General features: G+C 39.2%; 1 protein-coding gene across 2 annotated transcripts in view; it reads left to right on the top strand.

Moving 5' to 3' along the window:
• LUZP2 (leucine zipper protein 2) overlaps nt 1-26656 on the top strand; it is a 344690-nt gene that overhangs the window by 5787 nt on the left and 312247 nt on the right. For both annotated transcript variants that reach the window (XM_083838037.1, XM_083838041.1), the window contains exon 2: nt 109-217. The gene's annotated coding sequence lies outside the window, so the exon portion shown is untranslated. The remainder of the gene's footprint in view (nt 1-108; nt 218-26656) is intronic.

The following is a 26656-nucleotide window of genomic DNA, read 5'->3' as shown; positions in this document are numbered from 1 at the left end:
GCTGTGGTCTAGCAAAGCTGCTCAGGTGTTTGCCATATATTTAGCAGAAATAGTAACATACCCGACAATGTTAAGCAAGAATTTTCTAACAGTGGTCTTTATTGACAGGAATGAACAGAGTTGTTTGAAGGAGTTTGGATGGCATGGTGGGAGATGCCAGTAAAGTTAGCTGATGATGGGATGCTCTCCTTGACAGCCTATGCAATCTTCAGGTCAGGTAGGTGAAATTTGAAGCATAAGACATGACAAAAGGGAAAAACAAAACAAAAAACAAAACAAAATTTTCTATTTGCAATTTCCTTAGGCTATCTAGGAACTTTTCAGCTGCTGGCACAAATTTGAACAGCCTAAAAGCTCCTCTGGCTCCTCTCCATCCTAAGGATGGGGCACAGCAGACTGTAGTGTGGGTTAGAGACAGCAAGAACGTGAGGCCGCTGCGTTATTACACTTAGTGTTTTGGGCAAGTTCCCTGTACAGAGTGACCCTAAAGAGACATGGAGCTGGGTTTCTGTGGGTCCCCTGTGGCACAGCTTGTGAGCTGATGAGCAGTGTGCAGAGAATGACTGAAGATCTGTGTCTGTGTTTTAGTGGCCTCACCATCACTTGGGGTACTGCAGCTCTTACTGCTTGAGATAAGTAGTGCAACTGCTCATTCCTTCCCACTTAGATTAGTGAAACAATCCTGCCAACAGGAATAGACAAAGGAATGGAGCCTAAAAATAAGCAAAATATAATAAAAGAAAACAGATGCTTCAGGGCTATCTTTCCAGAAAGCTGCAGAGGCAGTGTAAGAGACTTAGGAGGACTAATTGGCGCTGTGAAAGCACTGCCTCTCTGATCTGATCTGCTCATCTCTTATGAGAAGGGGAAAGGAAAGGGGATTATTGATATTGCACTCCTTACTTATGGGATTTGAATTCTGAAATGCTTGCACAAAAGCAAAAATGTGACTTTGAGTACTGTGGAGTGACAGTACCATTTCATCAGTGTCATCTTTCTGAAGGCACTGCCGGGCAAACAGAAAAGAAACACTTCCTCCCCTTCTCTACCAGTTAAATAAACACCTCAAGCAAACTCCTTAAAATGCACTTTTTTTTTTCTTTTTTGTTTTTGTTTTCCTTAAAACTGTATCAGTTATCTTGCATGCCATCAAACATCAAAGCAAGAGGGTAGGAGAGAATTTTACTTAGTGCCAGGTCTAAAAGAAGAATCAAGTGAGTGACAAGCTGCGCTGCAATTTTGGTGCAACAGCCCAATGGCTGTATAAATCAAGCTGCTGCAAAAGTGGAAACATCGTCGTCTTGTCCTTGAAAAATGCTGACTGAAACAAAATGTTTTTTTTTCCGAGTCTGAATTTGTGCTTTATTACCTTCATTATTTTCTTAATTATTTTTGTTTGCAAACTGAACAGTGGAAAAAAAAAGTCCGTACCATATGTTACATTTTTTTTCTACTTAAAAGAAGCAGGATATAAAATGCCATAGCCATTTCCTCAGACACTGAACTACAAAGCATTTACATAAAGCTGTTATGCTTTCGGCTCTTACATGTTTGTTCCAGTTGTTCATTTCACATTACAAGAAGATAAAGACAGGGAAAATACATTAGGTCAGGATCAAAATCCTGGCTTAAAATCAACATTTCAAATATTAAGCTATATTATTTCTGTTTATTTTCTGGTTTTGAACATGTGTTTTTATCCTGCCAAAGGTCTTGCTTTTGTTACGTTTTACTTGAACCCTAAGCTTTAGGATCTTAAGGTGCTACAGCATTTGCTTTCTGACAGTCAAGAAAGCTTTCAAATTAAGCTGAAGATTTTTTGTAGGTCAGCGTGACCTTTATATTTTTGCATTATACAGCCTATTAACTGTAGGAATCAAAGCTACAGTTCACAAACATGTTTATAACCGTATAAATGAGGATGTGCATTAAACTGTAGGGCTTGGAAAACGTAAGTAATGAACATTATTTGCACTTTGACAAAGTAAAAATGTGTGATTAAGGATAATTGCAGGTAACTGTCATCATGAGAGAAATGTTTACACAGTCAGAAGTACCAAACAGCATCAAAAGGTTTCTGTAAAGGGAGCAGTAAAAAACTAATGTCTTGAAAATAATTTGACTTAAAGGTTTTCAGATTTTTCACTGTTATGAATTTAGAATAATAGTGATTATTAGTGGGTTTTAATGAGGATTTAGGAATTTTGACTCCCAGCCACATTATCACAAAATTTCTTTTGTTTGAAGGAAACTTCAATTTCCTAAATAAATAATAAAAATGAAATATTTTATAAAAATAAATATATTTTAAAAAAATTTCAGGAGGCTGCAGGTGCTGCATTTCCCAAGCAAGCCAGCAGCCCATCGCACCGATGTGCAAGGTCAGTTTGTGACTAGCTCGAGTTTAGTAAGGAGACTTCTGGCCATTTTGGTGTAGGATAGAAGTTTGACAAACCTATCTTAATTTTTCAAAAATATGAAGCATTTTTTATATTTGTATACTTAAAATCTTCATTAGTTTACAATTATTAATATTTTTGAGGAAGCCTTCTTTATGTTTTCATGTGCTGGGTATTGTCCGTAATGTAAACTCTGGAAAACTTGCATAAGGGTAAAGTACATGGTATAGGAGAAGTAATGTCTCAGGCATCAGAAAGATGTCTTGGTGAAAGTTCAGGAGGCCAACTCTTTGAGTTCCTCTTTTTTGAAGGGTTGGAGTGGGGCAAGAAGGGCGGTCTAAGAAGACTGTTGGATTTGCCCTTTCTAGGTGGGTGCAAAAACTGAATCATCTTGCATATCATGTTTTAAAGGGATCCAATTGTGCCTTTTTATTTTATTCATAAGAAAACCTAGAAGAAGGATGATGATTCTTATTTGGAAATAGGCATGTAGACTAATATTTTCTCCAGATAGATTAGATGATATAGAAATACACATTTTCTCTGGGTGGATTCAGTTCCAGCTGGAAGCTTGAAAAGCCTAAATCTGGAGAATTTGGAGTAATCTCTGGTAGTGTAAAAGCCTGAAAGACAGGACTGAGAAAAAAAAATGTTTTTGTTAACTTAAATTCACCTGAAATGCCATGTCAGTAACCATTACTTTGCTGTTTGAAGCAAAGATGTTTGTGTTCTTCAGGAAGTGAGGCTGGACAGTCTCTGCAGCTGCTTACGGCCTCAAAATCCATAGAAGGGGAGAAAGGCGGATTTGGGAGCTGAAGTGAATGAGGATTTGGATGCTGGCTAGAAACTGCAGGCTTCATGGGCATAAGATTGTGCTTTGAACTGCGTGACGTTTATTTGCATTGTTATTTATGACATTTTCTAGATTTGTCAGCACATTGATTTTCATGATTTCTCATAAAAAATAAGACATCTTAATGGCTTTTATAGTTATTTCATGCTACACATGTCTTTCAGGCTGCTGACAGGTATGATTTTCGATGTTCCAGCGGTAGACAACAGCATGTCCCCAATAAAGCCAAGGACTGCTTTAAGCAGCTGAGATTCTCACAGTTCTTCCGCTGCCTGCTGATGAACGAACTTTTATAGGAGTGAAATACGATTCTCATTTTGGTTTTATGCTAAGCTATACTTCAAAGCCAGAGGAAATTCAGTGGTCTTGGGATGAGAATGATTCCCAGAAGACAATGGAGGAAAAAAGTTCTGGAGGAAAATGATAACCCCACAGGCAAAAAGGGTGGTTTAGCCAGTGAATATTATAAGGAGCTGTGTGAAAAAACCCTCTGGTGATAATTAAATGCAGCTTAAATTCCTACAAACCTTGATCAAAATCCATCACTGGGATCAGACTCCCATTACTGAACAGTACAAGATCAGTTCTTGCTGATGATAGAGATGAACAACTGCTCGTGGGCAAGTACTACAGTTGCACTGTGGTGAGTGCGGACTGGAAAGCCACCTCCTCAACCGATTGAATTCCTTCCAGTTTCAAGCAGATTATATGTGGAAGCTGAGCTTTCTGAAATGCATACTAATACATTTTTATGGGCAGCGTGGCAGGCTTGAACGCTGTGCTGCGTCCCCAGAAGCAGCAGCAGACTTAATTTGATCTGGAATTATTTTTGCCTGACCAAGATCTTGGTGATGTGGATGTGCAGAGCACACCTTTCCTGCCTGAATTATACATATTTTCAGTTGAAGCTGTGTGATTGAATTAACTGGAATTAATGAAGAAGAAGCACATGTTACACTTGCTCCTGGTCAAGTCCTGAAGGCCAGCCGGTCAGAGGGCAGTGGTTGTTGTTGCCTCTCCCTGGTGCAGTCAGGCTTGCAAGTGGGGGTTTTCACGGTGGGGGAAGCAGTGTCTGCTGTGGAAACCTCATCAGCAGGTGGCACAGGTGCAAGCACTAATTGGGACACAGATGAATAAGCCAGAGTCGGAATGCCAGCCCCTGTATCTGCATCCACATCAGCATTGCTGGTGCTTTGTTCACTGTAGAGGCTGGGTATGGGAGTGTGATGGGGAAGGTTTACATAGGGAAGCATGGAGGTGCACTGGCAGAGCTGTTGCAGGCTTGGAAAATGTTCATCTCATGCACACTGTCTCCCAAGAAACAACCAGAAAGGCCTAGAGGAAATGAGCAGAATAAGACAAGGGAAAATAACCCCTCAAAAAGCTTTTTGCGATCCGTTTCTTGAACAATCTTGCTGCATAAAAACCAGACCGGTGCACCCCAGGTAATGTTGAAAAGCACTGCCTTCCCAGCTGGGTCTTCCTGTGTTCTCACTAGGTTCTATTGCTTCCTATTTTTCTGTTTCTTTGCTCATTTTCTAGGAGGGTTGCGACTTAAGGTCTACAACCTGCTCTTTCTCACCTTGAAATTGTAATTCTATATGTGCAGCACTACTTTTGATTGCAGAGAAGCAGTGCTGGATAACAATCACTGGAATATCCCTTTGAAGGGCTACAAGCCCACTTGCATAAACAAATAAATTTGCTAGGGCAAGTTGCTCGAGAAACTATGCTTCACTTGCTGGGGAATGCAACCAGACATCAGGCCCCAGCTTTCATGGTGAAACAGCTAAATTATGAGAAATGTATTTCCTGCATATTAGTAAGACCACCCATGCAGTCATAAGGAGCAAAAAGGGGTTTCCTTTTAAAAGGAGTAGTCTGCCATTCTCAAACTGTGAAAGTGTTACAATTCATGGAAACGCTGGGTGTTGTAGCAGCTCCCTAACTACTCTTCAGCCCAAGGTAGGCTGCATGGTGGGCAGCCTTGCTCTAGGGTGTCCCTGTGTTGGGAAGATCAGATTTTCTTGATTAACAGTGATAACAGAGCTTAATAACAGAAGGCAACTCTCTGCTGCCTTCTCTGAATGCACACTCACAAAAATAATCCTGGAAATATTCTTTATTTGAATATATATTTTGGCTGTGAGTGGGAAAACCTGTAAAGATAATAAACTCATAAAGGAAAAAAATAATAGTAATTCTGTATGTATTTTCTATTTAGAAATACAGAGTGCTTTTAAAATATTCAGAAAACATGAAACATCATCAGGAATCTTGCTAGACAGAGCGTTTCTTTAGTACAGAGTGCCTGCAAAACTTTCTAACGATAAATAAACCTGTGCCTGTTTATGGACGATATTTCAGTTGTGGCAAAGACATGATTTAAAATAATTGATTAAACATTTCATCCATGAAAACCAAAGAGTTTAATTAAAAATGTAACAGTGTTAAAGTGAGATCATGCTTGACAGATGAAAAATTAGACATCAATGAAATGACCAAGAGAAGCAATTTGCATTAAAAAAAAACACAAAGAGGAACTTTAGCCTTTAATTCCTTCTCTTGGACCATTGGCCCCTTATGGTGTTTGTTTGTGTGTCATGAATAACAAACAGGAGGAAAAACAAAGCAAAAGTAACTAAAACCCTAAAGCTCTGATTTTGTGGATCATAAAATATTTTGTTTTGTGAAGATTACATTATTTTTTTTTTAGTTCTGTTCACTTCTGTATTTCACAAGACAAAGGAGTAGGATTCTTTGCCTTTTCATATCGATGTACATCCTAATCCCTCACGTGTTTAAAATGTCAAAACGCTAGAAAAAGAACTTCCACGGACTTCATGGCAGGTACCCTCAGGGAAAATGTATGCTGTTTGGGTTACGGACAGCCTGTTGGCCACTCTTGCTCTTTGTATGCCTACAGTGTCCCAAAGGCGCTGGCATGCGGCCTCCCCAGCCACCTTTCTGTCACTACACGAGGAACTCAGCGGGGCTGGGAACCCCACTCTTCTGCAGGCTTTGTTGGGGGCACACTCACCCCTCGCTGCTGTGGAGTGGCAAACCTCATGCCTCATCACCTCATGCTGGAAGTGCCAGAAAAATGGATTTTCTTGCTCTTTACTAAGGTATTGTGGGTGCGTATGGGCACGTGTGATTTTTTAAAAACATCAACCATAAAAAAAAATCACTGAAACAGTGTAATAGGTATTCTATTCGATTTAAAATGCTACTGGAAAATTCTTGATAGCATGGTGATTGTAGTATTATTTTATTCAGTCTGATGAGATCTGAAATGCTGCTGCCAGCTCAGAAGCTTTTCAAAAGATTTATGTAGGTCTTAAATTTTTTTGGATTGCCTCAGACACTGTATTGAATACAACTCCTGAGTCAAAACTCAGACATTACATATGGTAACCATTTTAATCTGCGGTATATATTATGAATATTATGAATTGATTGTCATTTGCAGCTTTAAAGGTGACGTGTCTGTTTTCACTCTTTTCCTTTTTCTCTCTGTCTCTCTCTTTTTTTTTTTTTTATGATGATAACCTTTTGATGCTTGTGTCTTATAATTCATAATCCTTCTTTTGCCTAAGAAGTAGAACATATAAATTCTGCAATGTTAGGTCTGTGGTCTGGTGGGGCCAAGAGTTTACTCTGGAGTTTAGACTTGAACCTGATTGTGGTCTATTCTGGTTCTGGCCCTCACTGGGAAGGCTGTTGCTGTAAAACCTCAATTTTAATTTGAAATTAAAATTCATGTCCTTGACGTTTCTGACAGAAAACATTTCAGCCTACTTGTTGTATCAACTTCAGTGAAGAATGTCATGTCTATGGAATATTAAAGGACTACATCAAACACTACAGCAAACAGTACTGGGCATCCTTGCATGATGTTCCCAGGGTCATTGACTGAAATTATACCAGGTTGCTCCATGCTTTATGTTTTGCTTCATCAGAAATTACCAACTTCATACTGATGAATGTCCACTGTGTTTGTGGGGACTGTGTAGCAAAGTAAGCTGTGGTGGGGCTTGGAACAGCTGCTCACCCAGCGGTACCATTCAGTATTGCAGAGCCCCAGGGAGCTTACACCTCCATGTGGCTGTAATTATTTTCCTGAATAAATCTGTCTGTTAGATTGTAGCTATCTTCTGAAAAGACCTGTCTTAATTTGCCCAGTTAAATCGCAGAGGTAAAACTCCACTGTAATTTTTAAGACCAACTCACTTAATTGTGTGGAGGCAAGGGTCGACACCAAACAGAAATTATAACTGCTGCTGCTCTCTGATGGGGAGGATGATACTGTTATTATATTAAACAGTGGATGAAGGCACGATTATGTGCAATTTTGGCCATTTGTCCCCCAAAGATATCATCAATATATACAAGCTACCTTCTGCCCCCAAATGAACCTCAGAAACTTTCTCAACCTGTTGCACCTGCAATTCATTAACCAGTAGTTTTTACACTCATAAGGTTTGTCAAAATGAGGGAAATAACGGTAATTGCTGCTAAAAGGACATACTCAGTAGCTCTTTGCAGCAAAAATCTTTACACAGAAGGAAGTTTCCTGGCGCATCTGTTAGCTACTGTCAGGTGCAGGATGAGAAATTGCCATAGGCTATTAAAATGTATTTATTAACTTTTGTGACTTTTGTAATAATGATTATGACACATGTATCAATTAAAAGTTTAGCCATTTAAATTGCCTAAGTTCAGTTTGAAGGTAACATCTGCTCTGAGATGGACAGAAAAGATACTGTTTTATTTTCCTGAAACGGAGATACAAATTTCCATTGCAAGCCCTAATTCCTTTGTTTCAGAAAAGGATTTTCCACGCTTGTAACAACTCAAAAAAAAAAAAAAATCAAATTTTTCAGACCTGAAGCCTCCCGAGAGCCAGAGCTGTACTTGGAGGTCATTGCTAGGGTCCTGAACTGGTCTCATACCAGAGTCAGGGCAATTGCTGGTGCTGCATAGAGAAAGTCTCAGGGCAGCTGGGCTGGGTGGATATGCGGGTGACAGGGAGAGATTAGGCCTGGGACAGAAACATTACTTAGCCTATGAAACCTTTTTGACAATGTTTCTGCTGCAGTCAGTTTTGCTTTCTGTTACTGTGTAATATGGCTGCAGCTGATACTGGTTTTATTTTGGAATAATAAAGAAAATCAAATCTACTTGTTAATAATTCTAGTTAAACTGTATTTGCTAGCACTCTTCCTAAAGGTGTAATTTTGTATGCTGAACAGGATCCAAGGAAAATTGTGGGAGTATCGCCATGGGGGCCGACAAGCCCCATGGTTGGTGATAACATCGGCCAATTAATGATGAGGCCATGAGGAATGTACAGAGTTTAGAAGGAACAAAGAAGGGTAGTTCAGGCCTTGCTGTCTTGGACTGCTTGTTCTCCAGCCATTAAGACATGGAAGTTGATGGGTGTTTGCTGTTGCTGGGCAAAGTTGGTTGACCAACGAATAGTTAGTGGAAAAGTACTGCTGTAAAGCTAAAAGTATAAGAAAGGAGCCTGTCCTCAGTAAAAGGAGTTGAAGTTATGTCCTCAATAAAGATGTAGAAGTTATGGATCCTTACAGAACCCTGGCCTCCGTATGGTCTTTTTCCACAAATGGTGCCCGAACAGGGACATGAAGAACGGTACGCCACAAATGGTGAATGAACAGGGACCACCTGAAGAGCAGGGACAGGCTAACAGAGCAGGGACAAAAACAAAAAAGGAATGAACAGGGACAGGTGAACAGAACAGGGACCAGGGCAGGAACAGGGACACATTGCCTCATGCAGATAGGTTCGGCCGAACTCAGAGAACCGCTCAGAGAAGCTCATACTGAAAGTCGCTGAAAGTGTACCCAAGCTGAGAGGAAGCTCATACTGAAAGTTGCTGAAAGGAAGTGTACCCAAGCTGAGGGGAAGCTGAAACTGAGAGAAGCGGACCTGTGCACACAACTGCCCCTCACAGGCTGAAGGTAAGCAGTTGCGTGCTATGGAGAATCATATGTCCTTAGAACCAAAGAAAGTCCTAGTAACCTTCTAGTTTATTCCCTTTATTACAAATCAGACAGTTTATGATCCTGAAACATGGGACCAAATTGAGGTCAAGCTTTGGGACTCTGCTACTGAAAATGACAAGGTTGTGGCAGGATTGCTCAGCACCTGGCGAGCAATCTCTGAGGCATTAAAGAGTCATGTGGGACCACAATCAGAAACATGTGGTTTGCCAGACAGTGAGGGAGCTGTGGGCTCATCCACTGATCCGCGTGCTACGCCATCCGCCCCCTCATCGCTACTGCCATCACGGGCCTTTGCTGTTATGCCCTGTGGGTTAGATACATGACTCCAATATTTCTCCAGTATTCTGCTGCAAAAGTTAGGAAGAACTTTCCTGGCACAATGGCATTCATAGAGATGGGCAGAGAAAACCAGCTGGAGAATTCCAGCTGGAACCACTAGTGCTATAGCCAGTAACGGTCCTCAGAAATAAAGTGGGTTGTGCAGAAAGGATAAGGAGTCATATCCATTTTGTAAAACTGGGTGATGCATATACAGCAGATACATATGCTACTAATAAATATGCAGCATTAAACAAGTGCTGTTTGACCATTGAATTGAAATGCTGATATATTCTGAGGAAGGGAAACATGAGAGATGGGAACACAGGTAAAATCAAGATAAATCAAGATAAAAGGAAGTGCTCTTACAAATGGTGTGGCTAAGAATAAGCACATTCTCACAACACTTGCCATGTAATGATACATGTACCTGGGTTAATTGCAATACAAAGGTTTGCTGTAAATCTAATCTGAGCTAGGAATCAGCACATTGCTTGCCAGACTGAATGGCAATTTGAAAGGAAAATACAAAGCTGCAGCTAGGACAGGCAAATGCCTGGGAAAAGACAAGCTAAAAAGAGAAATCATTCGAGATAGGAGAAAGAAAGCATGTATAGTCAGTTGCAGCACACAGCTGGGGCTGCTGTGAAGATAATCGAAGTCTTTCCTAATATCATGGTGCTGCTGGAGGTAATCTGAGAAGTTCATTTCAGAAGTGTCCTGCTAGTTATTTCTGGGACATTTCTTTAATAAAATATATTTAGATATATAATTGGGTAACACTCACCCTGCAGTGAGTAGACAAGCACATTTTAGATATTGGAAAATGCTAAAACAGAAATTACAGGAACTTTCTAACAATGCAATGAGGAAATATCTTTTTGCATACATGGTTACCCACAAAGACTTCCCAGAAATTAATTTATTAAAAATTTCTCAGGAAAAATATGAGTGACAGCTACAGAAAACATAGCTTTTTTGAATAGCTACATAGCAAGAAAGGGGAGAGATGAGGAAAATATATAATTAAGCAAGTATAATCCAGGGACTTATTAACTGACAAAATAAGAAAGAGGTATTTTGATTGTTATGGGGTAAAAGCTTATAATGGTTACAAGTTATTTCACCTGAAATAAGTAAAAATTATTAATATACACTGGTAACAAAATGGACAAAAAATGAGAAGAAAATGAACATTTCCTTTTCTCTATATTTTTCCATGCTAAAGAAAAAACAGTTAATAACCTGGGTGTTCATTTCCCTGCTGGACACATAACACCGACCATATAGCAAATTGAAAGCTAAATTAGTGGGTTTTATCTTTATTTTCTAATGCTGTTGCAATTATCGGAGAAATCTCTAGTGGATAGTATAGTGCAGTGACAAAAAAAAAAGGCTGCATTAAAAGCAGTAAGGCATTATATATTTGCCGACTGCAGATTAGCTACAGGAATGGCTGAGATTGAGGTTATAACTTTTGGTTAGTGTAAGAGTTACATTTGCAACAGGAAGATTTTCATGAGTGGACAGGGTGGGTTTGTGCTCAGAGCCTGCGGAATCTGACGTTGGATGATAACTTACCCTTTTCTTTTAGATATTACTATCTCTTAAACAGCAGTGCATAGTGCTTACAGAAAACAATCAAAGCTGAAGCTTTTTTTGAGTGTTTCATATAGTGTATTAGATAAAAATCAGACACCCGCTAGCTCATGACCCTTCCATCACAGCTCCAGATGATGTGAACAACATATTTTTCACTTTGAGAAACAAGTAAAATTACCCTGGCTGTAGAAGAAAACAAACAAATCCCTTTAAAGTAAACCACCTAATGGTCATTCTCTTAGTCAGCTAACAATAAGTTGCTGATCGTCAAGAATTTAAGAAGCAGTGAACAATGAATAATCATCCAGAGATTAGAAAAGGAAAGGGTGAAAACTGATATGCTATACACAATGGGTTATTTTTGCATACAATATGACTTGTGTTTGAAGTACTTGCTGCAATGTAGGTTTGGCTGTGAGTTCTCATTTTTTGGGCAGGGTTATCTGTCACAGGGAATACCCTTCAGGTGGGTGAGCATTGAGGGATGCGGGGTGGGAATTGAAGCTGCCTGTAGGAGCACCACGTAACGGCTGGGGTCTTGTTGCAGGAGAGCCTGGTGCTGCTGCAGGGGTCCTGAGGAGGAGGTAAGAGGTGGTTAGCCCATGGCACTCCTCAAGTGGTGTTGTAAAAACAGTGCTCTCAACTGAAGTATTGAGTCACAGAGGGGGAAAAAAGCTGAGAGCTGAAATGTAAAATGACAAAGAAAGCATGCTGTTAGCCTTAAAACTGTAAATTGTACATTGTGTTTCATGTATTACAAACTTTATAAGTTAGTGGGGATTTTCTACTACCCAACATCAGTTTTAGGGCATATTAATCTATACTGTATACCTAAGATTTATTTGTCTTTGTATGTTTATCATATATGTTGAACTTGTATGTAATTTTTTAAAAAACATATAGTATTTTTTTCCCATTAGATTTCCTATGAAAAGCACCCAAACTGCCTGTGCTTTATAAACAACTTTTGGTATTTCAGCAAACCTTCTTAATATCTGTAAAAGAAATTGCTTGTAAAGTGATTGTCTAATTAAAGATCTACTTTTATCAATTGTGCTTTACAATCCACTTGAGCTTTCAAAGTTTCAGTAAAGCACTTGAATTTTAAAACTTGTGGATTATTGCTTTGAACACCAGGGATAAAGGCAATAATACCACCATTAAATCTCATGGTACTTACCCGTCTCTCAAACTGTCAATAAGCAGTATTTTAATTCCTCAGTTAAATTAGCCACTTCTTCTAAACTGGAGATTATTCCTCCTGTGGCTTCATTTAAGGGGCAGGACTTTCAAAGGAGAGTGCTTTAAACACCTTATTTTGTCAGTGGCTATTAGCAGTAACCATTGGAAGATTGACTCCCTTACTGTCTTGAAATATGTGGAGAGCTGTATAAGTGGCTTTGAACAGTGCTAAGTGCTTAATGTGAAATCTTATAATGACTGTTTAGTTGCATTTTTAATAAGTTTGTTAGGCAGCTTTGTATAGAAGACTGAGAACATATGGCAGAGTTGGACCTAATATCTCTTTGTAAGACGAGTGGTAAGACCTACTCCTACCATGGCAAAGTGTTCAGGGATTAGCAAAGAACACAGAGAAAGGAAGGTTGCTTCAGTAATCTTCCAGCAGCTATCTGGTTTCAGCACCGGGACCTTGCTGGGTCAGATGCGGTATCTGATGTACTTAGTGATCGCTGAACACAAGCGGCATTTGTCAGCTTTAGGAAGGGATTCGTTTTGTTTATAGACCTGGCACGTCTGACTGCTGACACTGATACCTCATCTTCCCCAAAGGTTCATTTACTACTTCAAGGCCAAACGAGCCATCACCAAAGACAAATGAGCCACAACCAAAGCCAAAAAGGGGGAACTTTTGGATGGAGGGGCAGCAAGAAGAAAACAAGACCAATGTGAAGATATGAGCGAAATGCTGTAGTTTTTCATGTAAAATAGTGTGAGATATTCTACAAAGGACATACAGTCCAACAGCCAGATGACATCACGCTATTGTGCAGTTTTGAGGTACAAGACATCTGTTAGTCTATGCCTCTGGTTTCTACAGATTTTACAGTCAATATATGAATCTAGCCAAGCCCATCTGCATATGAAACCTACTGCAAAATTGAGTTTCCATGCAAAGGAGCTTTAGATAAATGGGAATGAACAAATAGACAAATGGTATTTAAATTAGGCTATTTGCAAAATAGAAATAGCTAAAGATAACATGAGAGAACTAGAAAGTTCTGCGGTAAATTTCACTTTTCTTATCCTTTTTATTTATTTCTCTTTTATTTCTCAATTCCAACCAAGGAGGTCAGAAGAAAATCAGTCATTGCTGGATGCTTGACCTGCATGACTGCCAGTTCTATTTCAAGTCCCCCAAGCGTGTTTTAACACTAATAAGTTATTATTTTTAACAGAAAACTCTTCTGGTGGATAGTGGAACCATACTTCAGTTCCTCACCAATGTTTCTGGAGTGGGATACTTAGTGCATTTGGGAAGTGCTTTGATTATATTACAAAGATGCCCTGAAAGGGTGAAGAAGTCAGTTGAAATATCTTGCCTAAATAAGTCTCTACTTCCATACGTGTTGAATTGATAATTTTTAAAGCCTTATCATTATCTTCTCTGTGCCTGGGTTATATGCTGTTTTCCCCATGATTAAATATTATATACAACTCTAATTTTTAGTTTCTTATGACTTTATTTACCATGTCTTTTGTGGACCAAAGAACTAGGGCAGAAGCTGTCGGTTCTGCATTTGAAGTATCCTGTATCTTATGCAACACTTAGTTATCCTAGTTATGCGTAAATAATCTCTCCAAATGTAGAATGTACCAGACTGCAGTCTTTAAACAGTTTTCAGTGTTTGCAACCCAGAGGTCGAGTACTTTTATTGCATCACTAGCATTTATTAGAGACTCAAACTTCATCACATCAGGAACAAGAGAGAAGTAATTAAGTAAATGAAATGTTGATGGTTGCTTTAGATGGAAAGTTGATGCTTGCTTTTTTGTTTTTGTTGTTTTGTTTTGTTTGCTTGCTTTTTAAACAAAACTCTTCCAAACTCTTGGCCTTTGCAGTATCAGGCAATTATCGGCCTTGTGATCTTGATTTAGGCCGTAGACCTCAGGGAAGCCAATAGGTCAAAGCTAGATACTTGCTTCAGTGACATGTCTAATCTAAGAGGTAGAAAAGGTGTTACTCTAAAAGCCAAGCATGGTAGATAGTAGTAAATTCACGCAACAAGCTGTGTGGAACATAATTTAAGGATTTAGCCTATTAAGGAAAAGTACTCTAAGAATTATTTTCTTGACCTGCTTCTGTGTTTCTGAGCATAACAAACCTGCATGTAAAACTGATGGTAGACAGGGCCATAGCAAGGCTGGGTGGTGGGGTGTCCCAGCAAGATGAGCACCCACTGAATTGCCTTTCTGCAATCCTGCCCGACCTTGGCTTGGTCCCACAACAGGGAGACCAGAGGTTCACCAAGTGTCTAATACCTAAGAAAGGTGTATTGTGCACCTGGTGAGTGCTGGCTTACCCATATTTTATATGTCGTTTATGAATACAGATGTCCATAAGTACATACACTCTTATCAGGAATATAAATATTGAACTTCAACAGAAACATTGCTCTGATTAATGATGGAAATTTGAAACAAAAGGTTCTGAAGTGCTCTTACAACAGCCTGTTAATCTATCTGCAGTAATGATAAAACCTTTAAACTAGTGTGTTGTAATTACAGCACTAAGTAATTAGTACATTTAAAGGGCAAAAATAGCACTGTGCCTCAATGTAGTGGAGGGTAGCCAGGCAACAATATGAAGTGGTATTTTGAGAGGCAAATGCGAGGCAGTGCACTCTGTCCTGAAATATAATTATCTTTAGATGGATGAAACTGTCCAGATGCTTTTATTAAGGGAGTGTTGGGCTCTGAAAAGCTGGGAGTGTCTGGAAACATAAAATATATGTGGTATACATCAGACGTGTGATCTGATCTTCCTCTCTGAAAGGCTTCCAATTTCTTAAATAGTTGGCTAAGGCAAAGCTAAAGCAGCTGGGCAGCTGCTGAAAGTGGGGAACAGTGGGGGAGGGAGAGGAGAGCTGGACAAGGGTGAGTGCAGGCAGCATGCTGAAGAAGACGCTGGATGAGCCAGGCAGCTCTGATTCTCTTGTGAACCTGCAACTGCCGTCTGGGAATGATGGCTTTTCTTCTCTTGATGTAGACAGTAATAGCTCTATTTTAAATGTTGCTTTGTATGTGTGTGGTTTCGGTGTTCTTTGCCTAAATGTGAAAGAAGAACAAAACCCTTGTTCTCTTATAACTCTTTTCATATAGTAGTTTCAAAGATGTTTATAGTACATCGGCTAGACCTCAAGATCTCTGTTTTCTTAAGATTGCATAATGTAACCTCCTTTGACTCCAAACGTGCATTACCTACAGTCAGATTCTTAAATCCAGAGCAAACTGTAGGCATTCAGAAAACTAAAAATAGAGACCATTTTGCCCATCGTACTACCATTGACAAAATGAGAGCTTGGACAGCAGTGCCCTGACTTCAAATCTCCTGCTGTGGATACAAGACCACGGTTATTTAGATTACATAGAAGAGGTCTGACTTACGTTGCTGCAGCTGTAACATGAAAAGGGATAAGCACTAGTCAAAAATAGTCAAAATCAATTTGGAAATATAATGGAGACAGTTGGTTATTCAATTTACTTACATAAGAGGGGTTCATTTTATTTTTTTTCCCTAAAAGTTTTGTTTTAGTAATTTTCTTTTTAATTGCTACATCTTTGGATTCACAGTCTTTCTGAAAACAATTCTAACCTATCGCTTGCTGGAAAAGGGAAAGCATAAGCATATGGCCAAGAAGAATACTGAAAAATATGTATTTTTCCAAGTTAGCTAGCTCTCAGAAAATAACGCTAGAGGGTTTTCTGGAGGGAATTTTACTCTTTTTGAAAAGGTATTATTTTATTTTTTTTTTTAAATACAGACACTTGTATACATACAAATACACTATGTTTCTCATAAAGAGTGTAATTTCATAGCGAACAATCACTGCACAAGTTTGCCACTCTTGTCCCAGTGGTATTTCATTTACAGGTAAGTGATTTTATTTTATGTATAATTTTTTTTTTCATCATGTGAACATGCTGTGAGGTAGGAAATAGAGTATAAGCTGACAACAAACTAAAATAAATATAATTTTGAGAACTTAATATAATTGCAGGTGTTTCGTTATAATATCAGACTATTAAAAGTGACCTCTATCGGAGTTGTAGGAGGAAATGAAATCTGAAAGACAGCTCACGTGTTATCTGTCTGGAAGTTACTTAGAGGAGTTGCTTGAAGTATTTAGGAGCTAAATACCATTCATGCTGTGTAAGGGCTGGGTACTTGGTTAGTCAGAATAGAAATGTTTGTTCAGCTACCATATGGAGCATTAAGCTACAGTAAAAGCATGATCCCACAGGGCAGGGATGCATACAGGAACAAGGACAAGGAGAGTCACAGACATCTCCTGCGCTCCCTTTAGGTTAGTGTCATGGATGAAGTTTATATACTTTGCTCATAAGAGAGAAGCTGCATGATATTTATTGATATCATGTAGTGATCTAACCAAACTTAATCATAGATAAGGTTTGAGATGGCAAGGTACGCTTGATTATTCACTGCACAGAGGACAGGGTAAGTCAGATGTGTCAGGACAACCCTCGTTTTGAGTCACGAGGTTCAGAGTGCACCCCCTTGATTTCTAAACCCCTTGAGCCAAAGAGGTGAGGAACCTAGGTGCGGCTGAATCCACTCCTAGTCCCAAACTTGGTCAATGGCTTATGGCTAAAAGTTTGACTATTGTATGTGCACAATCAGTCTACGTTACAGTCTTAGCAGCGTTTAGGAAGGTTAGTAAGTTATTAATTGTTTACCAGGGATCTGTTGTGGTAAGGAACCTCTCGTGAGGAGAACTCACACTGTGGTTGCTATCTGCATGAGCAAGTCCTCGGGTGTAGCCAGGACACTGGTTGCTATCTGCATGAGCAAGGCCAGCGTCTGAGCAAGGGAATGGCCAGACTGATGGTAAGAAGTGGTGGTGGCAGGAGAGCATGCCATCACAGAGAGTCGTAACATCTGTGCATATACCAGCAAGTAGTCAGGACCAAAGGGAGCTGGTCTGAAGCAAAACAGCTGGAGCTGAGGGCCTCTCCCCTGCATTGCCAAAGGTTTTCATTTTGCCTCGTTCTAGTCCTGTTAAGGGATGTCCATGGGGCGCTAGGGAGTGCTGACACATGCTGGAGTGCAGTTGTCAGTTGAGTTTCATTCAAAAGAGATCAAAACTGCATGCTCTGAGATGGATCTGTGGAGAAAACCACAGCAAAGGTAGAGGGTAAAACTGAGAGACCTGTTTCCATATGCTCTTCTGATTCAAGCTGCAGTGCTGATGTAAGTGTACTTATGATGTCCATGTAGCTATTTCTGCTGAGAATGGGATGAAATTTCCTGTTCACAGTGTATAAAGATTGGAATAGGAGTTTGACGCTTGGTTAGTCAGAGAGGGAACAGTTTTTTAAAAAGAAAGCAAACTTGGCTGAGTCATCACCACGGGGAACAGCAGGATTAGTGAAGCAGAATCAAAAGATGAAGCATGGAGTAATGTCGAAGATTAATGGAGACCATTGCTGTGTTTCACTTTCTGATCTTGCCTCTTCAGCAAAAGTCTAGAAGGCTGCTGTGATCACTTTTAGGCTGTTCATATTTTGAAAATCAGGAAGAAATCCAAATTCATATCTTAACTAACCACCTTACTGTACAAAATTACCTCAAACTAATGGAGGTGAGAAACAGCTTTGGTCTGCTTTTTAACAACTGATCTTAGATGCTGCAAACAGGAACATCCTTTCTTACGGATTTTTACAGGATGCTTGAAACAGGGCAGACAAAATTATTACCTTGCCTGTTAGGCCCTGATTTGTGGGTGCATATTGTGTATGTGCATGTCAGACATGGACACTTTTTTTTTTTTTTGAAGGGCTCAACAGAATGAAGTTCTGAGGATGCCTGCTAAACTTTCTAAGTGTTATTGTTGGATATATGGATTTTTCTAGAGCTGTGCTTTAACACTTTACTTCCCATTGTACAGGAGGTGCAAAAGTGTCACCTTTGTAGTTGTTAGTTTTGGGTATAATTTCTACTCAGAAATTAACTACTCATTTCAAACTTTTTTCAAGTTTTCAATACTTTCAAGAACCCCTGATGCATGTAAAGAATACAAATAAAACAAATTAAAATTCAGTTCAGACTCATCGCAAATTGTATTATATAACATAACATGCTTTTAAAGATAAAGGTTAATTGAAAAGTATGTCGGCCAAGTCATTTCTCTGAAAATTATCCCTGTGTGTCACAAGCAGCCAGCAGCTGCTGGGTTACAGGCGGGTTCTGGCTGTGCGTCGGGGCTGTGTATAGACGGGGGGACGGCGTTGGCTGAGCACCACATGCTGGCAGGTTCCCATCTAGTCAGTGAGGACAAGGCTTGTTTTGCTTACCCTTTGGAATCAGAACCTGTGATTTGCTGGAGGAACAAGTTGTGCATGGGAAGGTGCAGCATGCAGGCATAGGGGTGATCTGCACAGTGCCTGAGGATGTCTTTGAGCTGGTGATAACCATACCGAGATCAGGGCTGCCTTCGTTGTACTAGTTAGTATAGGGATCGCGTTAGTTCCTTCTGAACCTGTGACAAAATTGCTTTTATCCACTACCGTGTTCCTTGATGAGTGCTGGGCCTGAACAGAGAAAGTGTTCAATATGCTGTCTTTCCTGATTAAACCCTTCCCAGGTCAGTTCCTTTCAGTTTCAGCAGACCCAGCTGGCTTTATCGTTTGCATATGTAGACATTCTCATCTGCTTTAGCTTCCATAAGAGGCTTAGATATTGAGTGAAAGGGAGAAGGGAAAAAAGTCTAGAATTCCTTGTCATCTGAGTCTGCCTGTGTATACTTGTATGAAATACACTTGGTACAGTTTTTACCCAGTCATGTAAAGTTTTCAGGCCTTACTTCCCCATGTCAGTGCATTGATTCCTCTGGGACTCTGTATTGTGGTGCTCGTACATGTGTCTCCATAGAACTGATTAAATTTACTATTAGATATCCTTGACTGTATCCGTGCAGTGAAGAATCCACCTAGAGCCCAGATAATTGCCAATCTATGCTATGTATCTACTGGAGTACTTGTGGAGCATAGGAAATGGGCAAGGGAGAATTTGAGCAACTTCTCTATATTTAAGGTTTCCTGCAAGGATGAATTTGTCTCCCCAGAGAAGAGGCACAGCACAGTACACCTCTTACAGTACAGTAAGTTGAGATGATTTCAAACAGAGTATAGTTAAAATGTGAAGTCAAAGGCACTAACTGGTAGGATCACTGTGAAGCTTACTCTGTGATAAGGAACAAAAGATGAGAGACTCGGTATGTGTTTTCTTTGTAGTAAAATATGTATAAATGTGCCCCATGTCTGGCATATGAGTTGCTATGTTAAAAACTTTTATTTGTAACTCATTACTGTGGTTAATGACCACAGTGAAAATCTTTTCCATTTATATCTTGGATATATTTACATTAAAATATAGACATACATCGCGTAATATTTTGATTGAATATTCCTCAAAATTTCCCATTTCTTTTTTTATTCTTTATTTTTAATGTAGTATTAGCACACATATACTACAGAATCTTCGCATTCTTCTTGTCAGTGTTATTGTTATGCTGCAGAAAGATCAGTTACCTATTTTGTACCTGCAGTCATTTTTATGGAAACTCTTTCTCTCTGACTACTAAGAACGAATCAATAAAAAGTGAAAGCTTAAAAATATTCCCAAGCTGCGTGTAAAACAAATGGGATTTTTAAATGCTGAGCTGACATCCCTTCCCACCATACCTCTGAATGAGATATAAAACTAAGGTCCTGACCACTTGTCGTCATTAAACAGATCCCATGGCACTTTGTTCAAGAGTAGAGGTGAAAGCTGCAATGTCATGGCTTAATTTCAATGAGATAATTACATTCTGCCTACTTAAAAATTCCTCACTAGCTTCTGTTAGAAAAGATATTCCTCATTTCTTCTCCTAAACTGTTGTGTTGTGTATTGCTAAAAGGCTTTTGCCCTTTGGCCCAGTAGAAATGCTTATTCCTGGACATTTCAGTAATGAGTGAAGCTATCCTTATGTATCTAATTTGTAATAAAATTTCCTAAAACTTCTCAAATGCCACAGGAATTGCAGAAATATAGCAGCTGATCTCCTCTGCCTCTTACAGACTGTTCAGTAAACCTCATTGTTACCTGCTTTGAAAGAGTGGTTAAGAAGAGTAAGCATAGAAGTAACAGGTGAAATATTTCTTGTAAAAATACATTTGGAATTATACCTAGCTTGTGGGTGGCATTTGTAGCTCAAGCATGTGCATAACAGCTACACCTGCTTATAGTATAAACTGGTCTAAGATATAGGGTTAAAGCTTTTTTTTAATCCCATCTGACAATGCCCTTCTAAATATACTGACAGTGCCTATCACACATGCGAAACACAATTCTGCTTGATGTTCCTGAGAGCTTTGTAAACCAGAGTGCAACAAAAACATGACGTAGCTGAAGCCCAATGTCTGTGGGAGACCCCTAGGGCCATGAGCACACCTGAGTGTTTCTAAATGTGGCTTCACCGTATGAGGATGATGCTTTGTGAGCTGTGCAAATGAACGGTGGAACTTCAGTCTAGTGCCTGCTTTTGCCTGAGTAAGGAGATAACCTGGAAAAACCTGGAGGCTGTGCGTGCTATTTAGGTGCTCTGAATCATCCCGTGTGACGTTTAGCTCCAATAGGAACAAAGGTATTTTAAGGCTAGTAGTCTCCCAACTGAAACATCTGAAGTGTGGTTGCGTGTTCTAGTTTGAGCTTTTCTAAAAGCACGCTGAAAAAAAGATAAAGCCTGTTTTTTCTCCCTCTCCCAGGCATGTTTCTGCTCCTTGCCTTGTAATGTCTGTGACGCTTGCCAGGCCTAAGTTGATTTTACAGTGCATACAGGCCATGCAGGACTAGACCCTCTAAATCAGGACTCTGCCTCTGACGGTGGGCAAAAGTGACTAGTCAGGGAAGGACAGAAAATCCAGGTAGTTGTAGTCCTTTCAAACACTCTGCAGCAATTTCTGGCTCTGAGACTTCCTGAGCCAGAAGAGGGATGAGATGGATTTTGAATGGATTTTCTGATCAGAGGAATTGTCAGGGTGACAAAAAAGACATCCAGTCCTTCCTTGAATCCTGATGAGCTTCTGTCACTCACAGCACCCCATGGGTGGGAGTCAAAGATTAGCTGCATAACCATCAAAGAACCATCTCCTTTTGTTGACTTTGAACCTGCAACCTGGTGGAAACTAGGCAATACCCTCTCCGTCACCAACAGGTGATCTCCTGCCATCCTCTCTATGACACACAAGGCTACAAAAAGATTTCTCTCCCCTCGCTCACCTATTTTCCACGCTGAGAAGTCATAACCATGTCTGTTCTTTGAACACAGGTTGTTCCTAAACTATGATTGTTCATTGCAATCTTCTCTGAACCTTTTCAAGATCTCCTTGATCACTTTTGAGATGGGAGAGTCAGACCACATTAGCCATTGGTCCAGAGTTCTCTGTTTTGCTCCCTTTTTCTTGACTTGTAATTCCTAAGACCTGATGTGCTTTTAGAATGCTGTTGCTCTCTGTGATGGAGTTATCTGTCATAATTCTGGGATCGCCTTCCTGGTAAAGGTCAACTCAAAGCCCATTATTTTATTTCTGAGTGTAGGATTGCTTTCTGCCACCTGTGCCATATATTATTCTACACTGAATTCAGTCTGCCTTTTGACACAAAGCTGCTCAGTGTCCTAAAGTCTTTCCAGATTTCTTTGCAATCAGCTCTCATCCTTTCTACTCAGAGTAACTTTTTACCATCAACAAATTGTGCCACCTTGCTAATCAGTGCATTTCTGTGACACTAAAAATGCATCAAAATTTACAGGTGTCAATGCAGGATAGTATGAAACTCCACTGGAGAGCGCTTAGTGGAAGTGCTCTCAAAATATGCCATTTTTCAAACATGGAAATACATGTCCAGGGGAGGTTTTCCATGTGTATTAAGGGGAATTCCTGGAACAGAAACATTTTATGGCCTGCTGTACATGGTAGTGGGTAAAGTATATATTTCTGGAGTCTTTTCTCAATTTTAACCACACAAACATATGTAGGTGTGGAGACCCAGGTATTATCCTTGTGCCTGGTTTTTCTTGTAGTTGGCAAAAGCAGGGAAGAGAGCTATGTATTCTCAGATCCCTTTCAAATAAGGTAGACATTTGTTAATCTGTTATGGAACAGCATGTTTACAAGGTGTCTTCTATTAAATAACAGTCTGTGTGAGAAATTGTTAAAGGTGAAGTTCTTTGGACTAATGGAGTAATAGGTGTATCTTCTAGGTGCACCCTAGACTCCATTTAATTCTTCTGACAGATTGAGTTATTTAGAGGTGCTTAAAACCTTGAATTGAGTTTTCAAAGCAAAAGTTAGTTAATTTAAAAAAAAAAAAAAGAATGTATTGAGCTGTTGTAAAAATAGGCTCATGTTACTGCAGTACCATACAGTATAAGTTGTCTATTTACAAAATATACACGGAAAAAAAAAAAAGAGAGAAAAGTCATCCTTGCTGACTCAAATGCCCTACTGAATTCAAACAAACGAAAATATAAATTAGTCTTTTTTTTTTTTTTCCTTCTCTGTAAATGCAGAAAGAGTGTGAAGATAAACTTCAAAGGTTTTGATGACTGTCCCATTTTCTCCTGGGGAGCTTGAGAACACCATTATAATGTGCAAGTTTAAGATAAAAATTATGTACTTGCTTGCGTAGGCTATTGTACTTTGATTTTTAGTTAACATCAAACACCTAAATTAAGTAAATTTGAAGGTCTTTGATGTTTTCTTACTGCTATGGTGTTCTAAGAGTAGTTTGTTTAATAGATGTAACCAAATTCTTTTTACCCAGTAAATTTAACCTTTTGAAACCTAAAAATACTCCTTTGGTTAGAGCTATTTTTTTTGTTGTTTACTGTTTCCCCTCCCCTCTCCTTTCCTCTCCTTCTGAAAATGCTTGTAGTTTCCTGTATTTTGAATACAGTAAAAATGCTTTCATTTGAGTCCAGCTGGCAGAGGTTACTCATGAACTAGAACTCTCTTATGAGATTTTTAATGTCTTTCTTTTTTTGTAAGCTGTATTCAAATTTTCTGGAGAAAAGTGAAAACCAATACATTCCACAGCAACTAGCTTCTTTATTTCTAGATCTTTATTTAGAGATGATGTATTTTGACTCATACATCAGACAAGTTGTACTTATAGGTCCTTATATCTGTTTTATTTTTCCACATTAAAGTAAGTTGAATAAAGACAAATATAATAAAGAAATACAAATATATATGTAACTTCCAATTTGGCAAAAATTTGCCCTTATTGAATGTGGTCGTAATGTCCCATAAGGTGGCTGCTCTTAGTCCCCTGTGGCATATTGGAAGAGAATGAACCATATGCCAGGTCTGCCTTTTACTGATCTGTTGCGGTATCTAATGTTAAAAAAGATCAATATCTGCCGGGCTGCACATTTAAAAATGTAAATAGAAAGCTTTATGGCAAGCTATGTAGGAGCACTGAATTCAGCAAGGCAGAAGACGTGTTGCAGCCCTGAGGGATACAGAGCACCTTGCCAAACTGCTTCATCAGCTGTCCTGCTAGTAAAATCATCCTGAAAAGGTGAGCCACTACTAGACTGAGTAATATACCAGGTTATTTATGAGGTGTGGGAAAGAACTGGCATCTCTGAGGCATTGCTGGGTTTTCATATGCCTTCCACTTCCAAAGTGATCAGACCTGCCAAAAGACAGAAACCTTTGTTTGTCTCAGAGGTGAAATTTCTTTCTCTCATGATGCTAGAGCACAAACAAGCTGTATTTTTGCTCAGTTCCTCTGAAGGAAATTGCCTTTTTCCATGTCACTATCTTGATAGGAAGTCATCTCCTTCTGTGACACTATTTTGTTTGCAGGTTTGTCTAGGGATCGTGGCAGAGCCCTGAATTTCAGCCTGTCCCTTAGACAGTCAGGCTAGGGCTGACAGACCCTTCTGAAATACAAAAATAAGATAGCATGTCAATAAATAATAATGTGTGTTTGTGTTGGTTCCTGTTGATTTTTTTTTCTTTGTTTGTTTTGTTTTTCCTGCCCTGCTGTCCTTTACAATAGATTCTGTGTGACGTGCTTTGCCTGTTATGTTGCCAACCGGTACTAAAGTCTGCTAAAATGCCTGCAGTAACTGGTAACAGGCTGTGGTTTCTTTTATTCTGTGTTCTGGTTACTTTTGCTCTGGATTTGTGCTGATTCCTTTAATATTAGAAGAGCTTTATTTTATGAACCTACCTATCTATTTTTAATGCAGTAAATAGCATGAAACTCTCACTGTTTTGTAGGTTTGCTGGTTTCCCCACTGGTGAGTCTAGAAGTAATGAATATCTGCATTTTAATGGTTTCTTAGCCTATATACGTGGATCTCTATAGATTTAAAGTTGCTTTTGAAGTCAGTGAGAATGTTACATAAAACTAATGGTCTGTGTTCACTCCTGTCAAATGGAAACTAAGCTGGTGTGTGACACTTGGTATCTAGGTTGTGCTTTCCAATGGCATAAAAATTGATGGCACTCTTGTGTGTCGCAGTAAACAACGAGCATTGATGTCCTGTGTTTTTTTTGTTTATTTTTAAGAATATTTTTGCATTGACAGTGTCTCTTCCAAATTATTTTGCTGGATTTGATGACTACCTCTTCTCTGTTGCACCTTATCTGTGCTGCTGGAATCCACCTGGAATGAAGTTGGTTGCTGCCCTCAATGACCATGTAATGGTAAATGTGGCAGTAAGAGGGCTGGTGGCTTTTTCCTGAAGTTCATGTACTTTGAATCATTAGACTTACTTGAGTCATTACCGTGTGTTTTTCTCTAGATTGTCTCTCTTCGCCGCCTAAATCAAGCTGTGTATTGCTACTCTTTCTTCCTGGGATTTTTCATTTGAGCTTCTACACTTCTGTTCTTCTAATGCTTACCAGACACCTTTTGATTGGCATTTCTGCATGTGGGTGGAATGCTGTGCTTTACAGATGGTTGGTTCCCCCTCTGCCTAGAGCTTCCCTTGGTCTCCAGAACTGTGCTCAGGTGTCAGAAGTCTGGTATCTATGTCATCGCGGTAATAGAAGTTGCATCTTTTTGTTTCAAGTAACATACCCCACCCTATACCATGCCTTAGATTTTATCTGCAGATATCATATCCTCTTATGGCTGTCATCATATTTTTTCCATCTCTCAGCATTTTGTGGCATGGCATGTGGTGGTTGTGGTTTTTTTGTTTGTTTGTTTTTGGTATTAGTTTGGCAATACAGGGCATGTCCATACTGTACAGCACAAGTCACAGACTTGTAATACTAGCACTAATTAAACCATTCTGGAACTGGAATTTGTTTAGTGCTGCACTCAAACTGACTAGTCATGCTGAGAGTTGACAGTAGTTATTTTTTGGACAGAAATGATAGTACCCTCGCTATACTTTCTTTTCCTTGCATAAAGTATGGTCTGTTTATTCCCTGCTTATGAAAGCTGATGCAAAATTTATGTATGTCCATCCTCTCAGGCTTTAGAGTTAGCTGACACATGGAGCTTACATTCACTTTCTGAAAAGGGATTAAATTCCTCTCATGAACTAACATTTCAGGGTAAATAAGCAGACTGCATAAAGATTGTCACTTGAAAGGTAAAGTTACTGCAGCATCTGAACTAAATAACATTGTTGAGGATATACTGAGCATTAAATTTTCTCTTATTAAAACTAAATCACAACTTTCACATTTTAGGAAGAGTTCATTAGAACTTGTCTTATCTACTTAATTAAAGGCAAGTGTCCCTATGTAGAGACAGGCAAACAAATTAACATAATATGCCTCAGCTTCTTCTAAGGAATGCAATATCCTTATCTTTAGAACACTAATTGCTGTAGTTGGGGTTTTGTTAACAATGAATTGATATTTGCTAGGAGTACAGATTTGACAGATGCAGAAAAAATGAGTAACTAGAACAGCATTCTGATACTCAGATGAAACAAGGTATTTAAATGTTAATACAGTGTTGTTCTAATAAAAGGAAAATATTAGTTTAGCAAATTAATCCAAATGCATTGATGTCTTTCATGGGATTGTAGTGCTTTGTTAATCTATCACATTACAGAAGGATTTGAAATAAAAGCTATTTCTTTCATGGAGAACTTTTGCAACATGTGTAGTATCAGGGAAGATTAGTTTCTGCCTACACAATTAGGCAATGTATTGACTTAATACAGTTCATG

Source organism: Anser anser (assembly GCF_964211835.1).
Source record: "Anser anser genome assembly, chromosome: 5".
Classification (NCBI taxonomy): domain Eukaryota; kingdom Metazoa; phylum Chordata; class Aves; order Anseriformes; family Anatidae; genus Anser; species Anser anser.
The sequence above is the reverse complement of the archived record's forward strand: the minus strand, read 5'-3'. Positions and strand labels throughout refer to the sequence as shown.